Genomic DNA, 12,279 nt, shown 5'->3' on the forward strand with positions numbered 1-12,279 from the left:
CGTGTCCCGTGAGAATGGTGCAGTGCAGCGCCACATCTACTCTATGGAAGGCAGGGCCTGTCCTGGTCGTTGGACCTACTGAACAGACAATAATCTCCAAGTGTCTGCGTGGGCCTTCCTGTGGACAGGGACCCCGAGATGAAGCATCTCATTGCTTCCTGTCCACAACGTGGAGGGAGGCGGGGGGAGGAGGCAGCGGGATGTGGGGGGTGGGCAGCCCTGGTTCCAGGTTGTGATGTGTGTCGCGCTGGCCCTACACCCTTGCCCAGGTCCCTCTCTCTCCTCGAAGGATGGGTAACAGTGCACGTCCCAGAGAAGACAGAGGGTGGCTCTTCACCCAACACGGCGCATCTCTACGGACCCGTCAGTCTCCAGATTTTATCAACAAAGGAAACGGGGCTACTCGATCCCCAGCAGTGTCCCAGAAACAGCTTCTAAAGCCAGAAGGAATCTCGGGGTTGAGGGGGTCTACTCCCCCTCATTTTACAGATAGGGAGCATCAGGCCCTCAGGGCAGGAGTGACTTGCTGAAGGTCCCCAAGGCAATGTGGGGCCTCCCTGCCTTGGGGCCTGCCACCCCAGGATCCCAGCATAGGCAAGCAGGACACCTGGCACATGAACGGCAAGCAGAGGGACAGGTGGCTTCAGCAAGGAGGCAGCGAGAGGGGAAAAACCAACCTCTGGCCATCAGGGCAGGGCGGTTTACTGGGACAGAACACAAGGGTCTCCAGGGACAAGCAATGGCTGCTGTGCTTCTAAGAACAAGACCCCGTTTATGTTGCTAAGAGAGAGAGCTCATTTCAGACATGCTTTTCCTGACCAGCCGGGATGTCTTGGGGAAGAACTGTGGAACTGGGGCTTGGTGTGGGTGGAAGGTGGGAAGTGGGGGCAGAGAGAAGAGCCTGAGGGACACTGCGGTTCTGGTTTGGGGCCCAGACAGCGGTCCCGGCACTAGAGGGTAACTGAGGAGTGCGGCTGGAGGGCTCCATGCCCAGCTCAGGTGGCAGGCCGGCCAGCGCCGTGTCCCCGCGTCTGGCTCAGGAGTCTGCTGTAGCGGCCGGCGTGACCCAGCACAGATCTCGGGCTGAAGAACCCAAGACATTCACAGGGGCGCGCCTGCTCCAGTACTGGAGCCTCTGGGCTGGGGGCTGCAGGAGAGGGTGCCCTGGCACAGGCTTTCAAGGGAGGGGGGTGGCTGGAAAGAAGAAGCAAAATAATGAGGGAGGAGGGGCGGGGCAGCGTTCTGGGAAGGTGTCCCCAAGCAAGGGAGTGGAGAGGTCAACAGGCGTGACCAAGTGAAGGGTCCTTGCTGCAGGCTGAGACCTTCCCCCCACCTCCCACCTCATCCCTGCAGTTTCCTCCACGGAGGAGCGGTGCCCGGCGAAGGCCTGGGTTGGCAGGCGGCAGCACAGAATCCCCCTACCCGTCCTGGGGGAAGCATACTCCCCCAGGGACACCTCGCTGGCTAGTCCAGCGCCCCTGGGAGGCTTAGACAACCTGCCAGAATCTGTTTTGACCAGATACCAGAAATAACTGGTGCTGTCACCCACACCTGCTGCCACAGGTGCAGCGGGGGCCTCGCCCAGGAGCGCTGGGGAGGCATGTGTCCTCGGGCCAGCCCTGACGCCAGCAGAAGAGTATGAGGCCATTCTCTCTTTGGAGCACCTGCCAGCCACTCTGGGTCACTGGCCAGGCCTTCTGCCACCCTGTCCCCAGGTTCCTCCTCTTGCACAGGGGTCCCCCAAGCCGGCCCTTGAAGAGGTGGGGCACTCTGTCCCAGGAAGGACCTCCTGACTATCCACAGCTTTTCCCCTGCTTGGGAAAGTTCAGGCAGGGCCTTGTCCTCAGGACTTCAGCTGCCAGCCCTTCACAGCTTCGCCCCACTCCCACACCCAGGTAGCTTCTTCCTCAGGGCCAGCTCCAGAGAAAAGGAGTACCCTTGCACCCCTACTCTCCTCCTGAGCCCCCACAGCCTGCTGACCACTGGGCATGCCTGCTCGCTTCCTCTGCCCCCTGCTTCCCTCCATTGAAGTGGAACGTGCATGCCTGGCATTCCAGCTGCAGTCCCGCCTGCACCCCTCTCCGTGCTGTGGGGCTGTCACCCAGGCCGCAGGAACTCCCGCCGGGGCTCGGAGTTTGCAGGCCTTCCTCGTGGGCGGCTGCTGGTAGTGGCCAGACTAGCAGGAGGGAGGAGAGCGGAACTGGACAGGAGCCAGGCAGAGGCAACCATTACGAGAAACTTCTTGAGCAAAGTTGGAGATTAAAGTTCTCATGCAGCAAACATACTTGCCCGAACCCCGGTGTCAGAGATGAATGCCCTACGGGATGGAAAGTTAATCTCTGAAGATCTTGCTCAGGAATAATATAAATTGGTTTCCCTGGGTATAGTAATCAAATGGACAGCTCTACAGTACAAATACTTGTATCCTTTCTTTGTTAGAGGGAACAAAATTTGAAGAAAAACAAAAGTTTTCAAATTTCCCTCCTTTGTCTTCATGCATAAAGGAAAATAATTTGATGCCTTTTGGATTCCTTAAAACAATGTGCACAGGATGGAACTGTCCTGTCACCTCCTGTCCTGTTCTCTCCTGGTTTTGTATCCGTCCTGACTCTTCAGAGAAAATTCCCAGGGAGAGCCAGGGCACCACCCCACCCACCTCTCCCTTGGGGGCCCCCAGCCCACCCTCGACCCTCATAGACAAGGGAGGGAGAGTCTTGTGCTCAAAGAGTTTCCACAGCCAAGATGCATTTGCCCCTGGTCCTCCCTTCACCCAGACTGTTGGGCCCCTGTCGTGGGCTGGGAGGTAGGCTCTCCATTCATTCATTCATTCATTCGTTCATCCATCCATCCATCCCACAGTGCAGAACTGTCAGGTGCTCAGCAGTCAGCGTCATAGCACTGAGGAGGGACGGGTTCTGGAATTTCCCAGAGTCCCAACTGAATATAATTTCTTTCTTTCTTTTTCTTTTCTTTTTTCTTCTTTTTTTGAGACAGCGTCTCGCTCTGTTGCCTGGGCTAGAGTGCCATGGCGTCATCGTAGCTCACAGCAACCTCAAACTCCTGGCCTCAAGCAATCCTCCCACCTCAACCTCCCAAAATGCTAGGATTACAGCCACCGCACCCAGCCGTAACTTCATTTTTTAAGTAAAGTTTGATGTTTCAATAACTCCCTCGGTGGCCTTGATTTTTTAAACCTTTCTGTGAATTCACAGAGTCTACAGGTTCTGGTCTCTGCCTCCAGCGCACAGGGCTGAGGCAGGCGCGGCCCTGTGTGAATGGAAGGCACTGCTGGCTCGGCACGCAGGCGGGCCGCGCGGTCCAGGCAAGAGCCGGCCTTAGGAAAAGGGAACCTGAGTGGCTGGGGTCTCAAAAGGGCCCAGGCCCTGGGGCGCTGGTTCATAGGCTGTACCCTCACAAGAGACCAGTTTCTAAACACAGAACGCCAATTATTTACTCACGCTGAGAAATATAACTGTCATGAGGACCAGAGCCGCCTCCTGGCTGGGCCTCGGTGCACGTCCTGCAGGCTGGTCCACGTGGGAAGGGGAATCGCAGCTGGAAGCTCAGGCAGAAGTCAGACCGGAGGGAGGCCCTTGGCGCTGCATCTGCGTCACGCTCCACTGAGGGAAACGCCGGCGTGAAGACGACAGCGGTGCCGGGGCTGTGGCCGCAGTGGGGCTGTTCGCCCCTCTTTTTGACTCCGGCAGCTGAACCTCTTCTTACGCCTAGGACCCCTCCCCACCTTTATTAAGCAGAAAGTCTGCCTCCTTTTGCAGAAATGCAAAATACCAGGTATCCGCTTTTCCATACTCCTTTGTGGCGTGGCTGCAGTACGTGCCCCTGGCCACGCCGGAGGAGCACAGCACCCAGGGCTCAAGAAGGAGGCTGGGCATGGGAGAAGCCTCCATCCTGGTGACAGGTGTGGCCGTGACCATGTCCAGTCTCCAAAGGCAGCCATTCTAACAACAGCATCCAGCAGCTCCCCAGCATCTGGCCCTGCCTGCTGTGCAAACCAGAGGGGCTGGGACCATTTAGGGGTGCCAGTGGCACCCTCTGGAACTAGCTCTGCAGTGGAATTTCAGATGCTGCTCCTGGTCTTTTGCCTCTGCTACCTGGTGTCCTTTAATAAATTCCATTTCTGCTCACATCCACCCAAGTCATTCTCTGCAACTTGCAAATAAGAACCCTGCCTGGTAGATGACCATTGGCACTGCCACCTGTCAGTGGTCCAGAGTCACACAGCTGGTGAGTGGCACACCAGGGATGAGTCCCAAGCTTGCTGCCCTGCTCTGCCTGCCCCACGGTCTGCCCAGGGAGTCCTAGATGGGAGCCTGTGAGTCCCACAGAGGAGGGGCCCATGCTGCCAGGTGTGGCGGCCAGAACAGGCATCTTGAAGATGGTGGGCCATAGGTGAGTAAACTCTAAATGGGCTGAGAGCAAAGAGGGCAGTTTTATGGGGCAGAAATGTTATAGCAAGCATGACACTTTGGGCAGTAGAACTAGGAATGGTTTGGGTGCATGAACGTGGCCCCCATGCCAGTGTGTCAACCCCTCCCCCACAGCCCCTGGCTCTGAGCTGACAGCAAGAGGGATCAGAAAAAATGAGCACTTGGCAACAATTAATTGCGAAGATGCAAAGAAAAATTGTTTTGAATATTAAAATTATAGATATAATGCTATTAGGAGCATGATTCAGAGTTTATGAAAACATTATTTATATTGATTTATTCCCAGAGCCATCAAGACTCCTTGAAAATAATTAAAGTTGACATTTCCATTGCTGAAGCTAAATGTTGATATCATATAATGAAAATTATATGCTTGGGATGGGCTGTGCTCTAGAAAGCATTAAAACAAACACCAGCACGTACAGACCCTCCCCCCACCCCTGTTATTAGCAGCCCAGGCACACTGGCAGGCCTCTGGACCCTTCCTCCCCATGCGCCAGCCCAGCCCTACAGACATCGGCCACTCTGGGGACTCTCAGGGACCCCAAGGTCCAGCACCCCAGGGCAAGGATAGAGCTCAGCCAGGGCACTGAGACGAGATGCCAGTTCAGCCGGGTCCTGGGGCAGTGACTAAGCTGCTGAGTTGCTGCTGGTCTTGCCGCCCCCACCAAGGCCAATGGCAAGAAGAAAGGAAGGGAAGGAAAAGGGAGCGAGGGAGAGGAGTGGGGAAGAGAGGAAGAAGGAAGGGAGGTCTTCCTCTGTGCCTTGGGAAATTCCCTACACTATGTGACCACAAAGCTATGACCACAAAGCTGTGGCCCCCGGGCTGGCAGCAAGATGCCAGTCTCCCCTTTTATTGAGGCACTGCCTGGCCAATCAGGTCTCCATTGGCCGATGGCTTTTTAAGAGCGAGTTGTCTCCTCTCAGGGAGCTGCACCCTCTGCTCTCACCTCTGCCCTCATTTCTCCACCACACATGGGACAGTTGGCTTCTCATGTTCGCCCTTAAAAACCCTGGGGGCCAGAGGGAAGATGCTCAAAGATGGTCATTTCAAACAGCAAGATAAGGACCCACTGGTGGGTAGTGAAATCAATTTCATGGGGTGCGACCAGCATTACAGAAAAAAAATCGAGTAAAACATATCCAAGTCTATGACAAGCAGGGAAGGGTAAGTTTCTATGAAACCTTATTTAAGTAAGTTATGTGTATGAATGTATGGGGCCAATGTAATATTTGTTTTTCAAAACAATTTGAAGCTTATTTGTTGCTCTAGAGTTTGGTCTGATTTTAATGTTTTCACATCAGTTCCTTAAGTGGTGGTGGTAGGGTGGGTATGTTCAGCCTATTATCCCTGTTAATTTCTACTTTGACTCCAGATGTGTTCCTGAGGGCCAGGGATGGAATGGGAGAGGGGACATGGAACCAGGCTAAACTACATGCACACACACACACACACACACACACACACACACACACACTCACTCACACACTCACAGATCAGCAGGACTCAGAATTTGTGATTTGTCTACATCTTTTCTATGTGCATTTATTTGCCCTGCACAATCCCTGAAGGAAAAGGTAGTCAAGGGAACGACCCAGGCACCTGGTTTTGTACCCATCAAAGCCTGCAAACAAGTAAGCCACCTGGGACAGGCTGTCTGTCATGGGAACTGCCCTATAGCAGCACGTGCTCCAGGTTGCTGCTCTGGAGTTAGTAGACCCCATGGCTGCTGGGGTCACCTGCAGGCCTTTGGGTAGAGCAGGAGCCATCCCTGTGCAATGCTGCATGCACGCATCCTTTTTTCAACAGATCTGAAGCACCTATTGTGTCCCAGGCTGGGGATTAAGGGCTGGGGATTTTGCGACATTACAGCCATGCTCTGGCCTTCGGTGCCTCCTCTCACGGGAGAGCGTGGCCAGGCAACCATGACAACACTGGGTCCTACGTGTAATTAAGGCAGCTGTGGGCATCCCAGAGGAGGGGAGGAAGGGTGCAAGGGCATTCCTGGCAAAGGACAGCACATGACACAAAGGCACAGAAGGCCCAGGGACTTATGAGAGGACTCCTGGCTGACAGGAGGCCTCAGGAATCCACAGTGGGGCTTAAACCTACAAGAGCTGTGGGATGCTCTTGAAAGGAGAGGGTGGCTTTCCCGGAGGGGCAGAGGGAGGGGACAAGCGATCTCAGAGGGAACAGCTGCGCTACACTTTGAGAGGCTTTGGTGGCTCACAGGTAGCTGGTGAGAACAGCCATCTGGGAGGTGCGCAGACTCGTGGATCAAGTTGTTAGGTAGACAGCAAGGGACTCTAGGTGTCCCAAGGATGAAAGTGGGGGCTTTGGCTTGGAGCAATTGCCCCACCCGGGAAGAAGGACAAGGGTGGGCCCCAGGCCCCCATCTTGGTCCTGCCCCTCCTTAATCTTTTCCCAAGCGACTGCCATGCCTGGGGGAGGAGGGAACACCCTATGACTCGGCCGGCCATAACTTAGCGCACCAGCTGCGAAGGAATGCAGAGGACTCTAGCCCACGGGGCGGGCAGCATTAGGTATGATAGAGTCCAGAAAGCGACTTAGAACCCACATGCATAAAACTCAGGCCATGCAACTCCCAATTATTCAATCAAAGTGGTTCCATGGTGACGTCTGAGCCACAGGGAGGTCCAATCTGGGCATTATAAAACAAGACTGAGACCATAACCAATACCCCCTCTTTTTTTGCCCCTTTCTTTGCTGCGGCAATGGGTCCAGTCATCTGTGGCATGTGTATCACACTCTGTAAACGTATATCTTGCTCTTGCTCTATAATCCTCTTTCTCTCCTCAATAAACCTCATTTTCCTGCTTGTCTTACTTTGGTGCGTCTGGTCATTCTTCTGCCATGAGCATACCAAGAGCCGACATTTCAGAGAGAAACCTGACAAAATCCCTACACTCAATTAGGAGTTCTACATGAATAGAGGCGCCCCTCCCGAGGGCCAGGCTGTGTAGGAGCCCACCGAGGGGAGACCTGACCCTCCTCAGAGTGCCTTAGTCCCTCCTGAGGTCTCCTTATCTCCAAGCACTCCAAACCCGCCCTTGGGTGTGGGGGCCACAGTCTGCTCTCCACGCTCGGCCGCCAACCGGGCAGACGGGCAGCAGGCTGACAGGAGGATGGTAGGTTCTCCTGGTGCCGTTTTTCATGGACGCAGAGGCAATACAGGCTGCCAGAAAGGCCTTTCCCTAGGATTCTGGCCCTTCCCTGAACCACTCCCACCCCCAGACAGAAGGAGAGGCCCAGAGGGGGTGAACCCTAGAGTGGTCTCTGGGCATTCATGGTGAACATGGGTTCTCCCTCAAGTTCTCCTCTCTCCCTGGGGAAACCCACATTACCCCCCCCCGCCCCCCGGCTGGGACATATGACCTGGGCTGTATACAGAGATTGGATCTGGAGCAGTCATGTGACCTGTGTCTGTCCAATGGGAATGGCTTAAGACATTGGCTAGGAATGCCGGGACTAAGACCCTCGTCCCTGCTGGGCAAGAACTTGGCAGCGTACATCCCCTAAATGGTATCAGCGTTGGAAACCAAACTGTGGAGGACACAGGGAACTGTGGAAAGAATCCCTGATGCTGAGCCCCTCTGCAGCCCAGGGGAGGCTTGCTGCTCTGTGGTGAATCTGAAGTCTATTTCCATTGCTCTGGGCCCAGGCAACAGGGCTTTCCGAATTTGAGACCATGAGTGTAAATCTCTGTGTACCCCCATCTGCTCCAAGGATGGGGCAGGGGAGCTGCCCAAGCAAGATTGCTTCCTTGGCTGCTGCCAGCCCTAGTCTAGCCGCCAGGTAGGGCAGCCCCGCCAGGGGCGGGGTGCTGGCAGTAGCTGGAGCATAATGAGGAAATGGCCAGGAGCACCCTAACCTCCTTGAGGAAACCCCACACAAAAGATATGGGAGAGCCCTGCACCAGGGCTCAGGGGGCCTGGGTTCCAGTCTCGGCTCTGCTCTAACTCACTGTGGCCTTGCATAAGTTCCTTCCCTCTCCTTCTCAGGGAAAGACTTAGGGCCAAATCACGGGCATCTTTGCACATTGACATCTTGGGCAATGTTAATAAAGTTCATATGAAAAAGTTCTGAGTTCGTATTAGTTTGGGAAACACTGAGTTTTTGTTAAGTTTTCTACAGGACTTGTTAGTACATTTAATATGGTAAGTAACGTGTCAGTGAATTTCAAGGTGGGAGACAGAATATGCATTATTTTCTCAAACTTTTTGGTCATGGAACACCTTTTTTGTTATAGTGTTCCTTGGAACACATTTTGGAAAGCACCAGATGGGAATCCTCATGTGGCCAGTCTGCCTGTTCCATCCTCAAGGAAGAAAGGGAATGGCCATGGCTGTCAGTGACAGCTGCTTCCCATCGCCCGCGCTTGCGCGCCCGGCAGGTGGAGGCTGCTCTGCGAGAGCCGGCGCCGGGAGCAGCCCTGCAGGCCCAGACTCACCTGCTCAACACTGCTGGCCCCAGCAACGGGCCTGGAGGTAGGTATGCGGCCTCAGTTTATACAAGCAGAGCCAAGGCCAGACTGCCTGGCTGGGGGGTGGGGGTGGGGGACTCCTGTAGTTGCTGGCACGCGTCGTGGGATCCCCAGAGCAGAGGGGAAAGAGCACGGCCTGCGGGACACTGTGGAGCTCCCGCAGCAACCTTTGCCTGGAGACCACCTGCCTTCCAGGCTTTTCCCGTATGACCTGGTCCTTTTTCCTTTTAAGCCAGTCCGTGGTGGGTTTTGTGGCTCTCACAGTGGGAAGTAGACAGCACGTGACCTCACCCATTCTGCACCCAGGGCTAGAAGTCCTTAGCGTGAAGAACCTGGCCTGGGCTACCAGGGTAGGGGCAGAGACATCGCCACGGGGGAACACGGTCCTGGCCCACCAGGGACCTCACAGCCTGTTTGGTGAGGGTTTGTGGGAGGGTGTAGCCTTGACAATGTACCGAGAATTTGAGAATTCTAATTTCACGTTAAAGTGTCGCTGAGAAAGCGTCCCCCCATCTGACTCGTTCTGTCCCCTGGCTAGATGTTTGATGATGACAATGACGATGATAACAAGTAGCGCACACTGAGCACCTACCCTGTGCCAAGCCTGTGCCCAGCACATCCGCGTGCTAACTCATAGCACCGCCTTCACAACAATCCCTGGGGCAGGCACAGTCACAGTCCATGCCCTACGTATGAGGAAACTGAGACTCAGGATGAGACTGGCCCCGCACCCTACAGCCGGTCCGTGGCATGGCCAGGCCCTGACTTCAGGGGCAGCAGCCTGGGACTGCGCGAAGTCTCGAGTGGCTCTGGGCCACCTTCGCTCCCGTCCTGGCTGTGCTGCCCCTAACATCTCCTCATCAGAGATCACAGCCTTGGTGTCAACAGGCTATTTTCTTAAAAATATTGCTGGAAAAGTGGCACTGGTGGCGAATGTGTTCCTAGGAGTGCCCACAAGCCCAGCCCCCCCCCCCCGGCCCAGCCCTGTCCCTGCCCCATCCTTCTAGCCAGGCCTCCAAGTGGCCTTTGGGAATTAGGCCAATGAACCTGAGACCCGTGCAGAGGCTCTGTGGTTTTTTACTCCCTCTCACTCTCCTGGCAGCCTGTGCCCGTTCTCAGAGGGCTCCCATGAATGCTCTGCGCTTGGCAGCAGACTGCGCTCCACCCCCAGGGAGCTGGCTCTTTCCCAGGTGGGTGCCACCACCTCCTGCCTCTTATAAGGACATCACCCTTGCTCAGCACCACCCTGGGCTCGGCAGAGCTCTTTGCTCTGAGCACAAGGGCTCCTCTTTGTCCATGATGGCCTCGCACATCCGCTTGTACTTGGGGCACCTGGCTAGGGGTCCCTGCTCTAACACTGTCCCTAATCCGACAATGCCTCTGCCTTCCTCCCTACCTGGCCAGAGCTGAATGCCTCACCCTGCATCAGCCCCTCAGTGTCTTCAGCTCCGGGCTCACCCTCCAGTCCTGCATATCCCAGGGATATTGGCAAGAGTGGCAGGAGGGCAAGAGGGCAGACGCAGCCTGGCCCACTCAAGCTGTCTTCCAACTGTGCTCCATTCCAACACGCCAAAATTCAGAAGATGAGAAGCTACAGTTCTCAGACTCCCTTGCAGCTAGGGCTCCAGATGTGGTTTCAGGTCGCCAATTTAGATGCACCTGCATGAGACTTGAACTTGGAGCTGAGTCATGTGAGGAGAGGCAGGGTGTGGGGCACCTGTTTTCCAGGTAGGGAGAATGGCAGAAGCAGTGTGGTTTTGGAGCCAGCAACAATAGCCGCAACTTCCTGATGTGGTGGTTCCTTACTGTGGCAGACACGGTGTGGCTCTGGAGCCATCAGCTGTGGGAAGCTTCTAGACTCTGTAGCTTCCTGACTGAGGAGAGGCAACGGCTCTCTTAGCAGGCCAGTTCCACATTAAGGCTTTGTGAATTGCTCCTGGAAGTTCAACCTAGAGTCTGTTTCATCAGCCCTCCCGACAATTCTGTAAACTAATACCAGTAATAAATCCCTTTCTGCTTAGACTAGCTGCAGAGGAGCAGCGCTGCCTGATGAAGCCAGAGTGGCGCAGGGAGTCGGGACTGCAGGCCGGAGCTCGCCTGCCTGCACACTGTCTCAGCCGGGGGCAGGTGGGAGCAGCTTCAGGGACCCAGGAGATACGCCCTCAGGGGAGCCCCGGACTTCTGCGGCACTGATCTTCAGAAGGTTTGTGGGGACAGCTGGACACTGGCAACAGCTTTGAGGAAGCCTCCGCGGTGAGTGGGGGCTACAGGGATGCAGCTGACGGGGCTGTGGCAGCAGGAGGGACCCCAAGACCAGGGGGAGCCCAGGCAAAGGACGGGACTCAGCTGGGCAGGGAGGAAGGGGTTCTTAGCTGCAGGTGACAGAATCCCATGATTCTTGTTTAAGCCAAAGGGGATTTATCAAGGGGCATAGGTAGCTCACAGCAGTACCGGGATCCAATAAACAGATCGAGCTTCCAGGAGCGAATCCCAGCGCCACACCCGGCACCGGGCCGCCAGGAGGCTGCTGCCTCTGCTGCCTGCGGAAGCTGAAGGCCGGGAGCTGCCGCCGCGCACCTGCGCCAAGACCGGCTCCAGTAAGCACACACCTCTGTCCTCCCTCCCCTCACAGCTCAGGTCCAAAGTCTCTTGCTCCAGGTTGGCACAGTCCCAATTGGAACTCGCGGGAGTCCGGGACGCGTAGTTTCAGCTGCGCAGCCTCCCCGCGCAGAGAAGGGAGCCCAGGAGAGGAGAGCGGGAGCGGGCGCTGCACCAGCCGGCGACATGCGTCCACCCATGCTCCTTCCACGTCTCCTCTGCCGGGGCCGGGGATCAGCCAGACCCTGGCGCACGGCCCTCAGTGTGGCTCTAGCAGTGGCCCTATGTACTGCGGCCACATGAGGGCCCTGGAGGCCAAACCCACCTGCCAGGCTTCTGAGCTACCACCCACAACTACCTCCAAGTGGTGTAAACAGAAAGTTTATTATGGGATGTGTGGCAAGTCACAGAGTCACTTGGGAGGGCCAGAGACGCAGGTTTGGCAGCTGTATAACAAAGAAGACCATCCACAATCTCGCTGCAGAGCCAGACCGCAGAGACTGCTCTGCTGCGGCACAGCCCGAGCACCCCCTCTCACCCCACCGTGGCTCAGGCTACGACACGAAGGCCTGTGCCACCACGATCCCTGGGGAGCTGGCATGCCTGTGGCCACCTGGCCCCAGCAGACCACTCCGGTGCCCACCTCTCAGGCCACAGCTTCCCCTTGGCGGAATGTGGGTTCATGACTCTCCCCAGCCACAGGGGCGTCTAGGAAAGCAGGTGTTGGG

This window comes from Microcebus murinus, chromosome 5 (assembly GCF_040939455.1).
Source record: "Microcebus murinus isolate Inina chromosome 5, M.murinus_Inina_mat1.0, whole genome shotgun sequence".
Taxonomy (NCBI): domain Eukaryota; kingdom Metazoa; phylum Chordata; class Mammalia; order Primates; family Cheirogaleidae; genus Microcebus; species Microcebus murinus.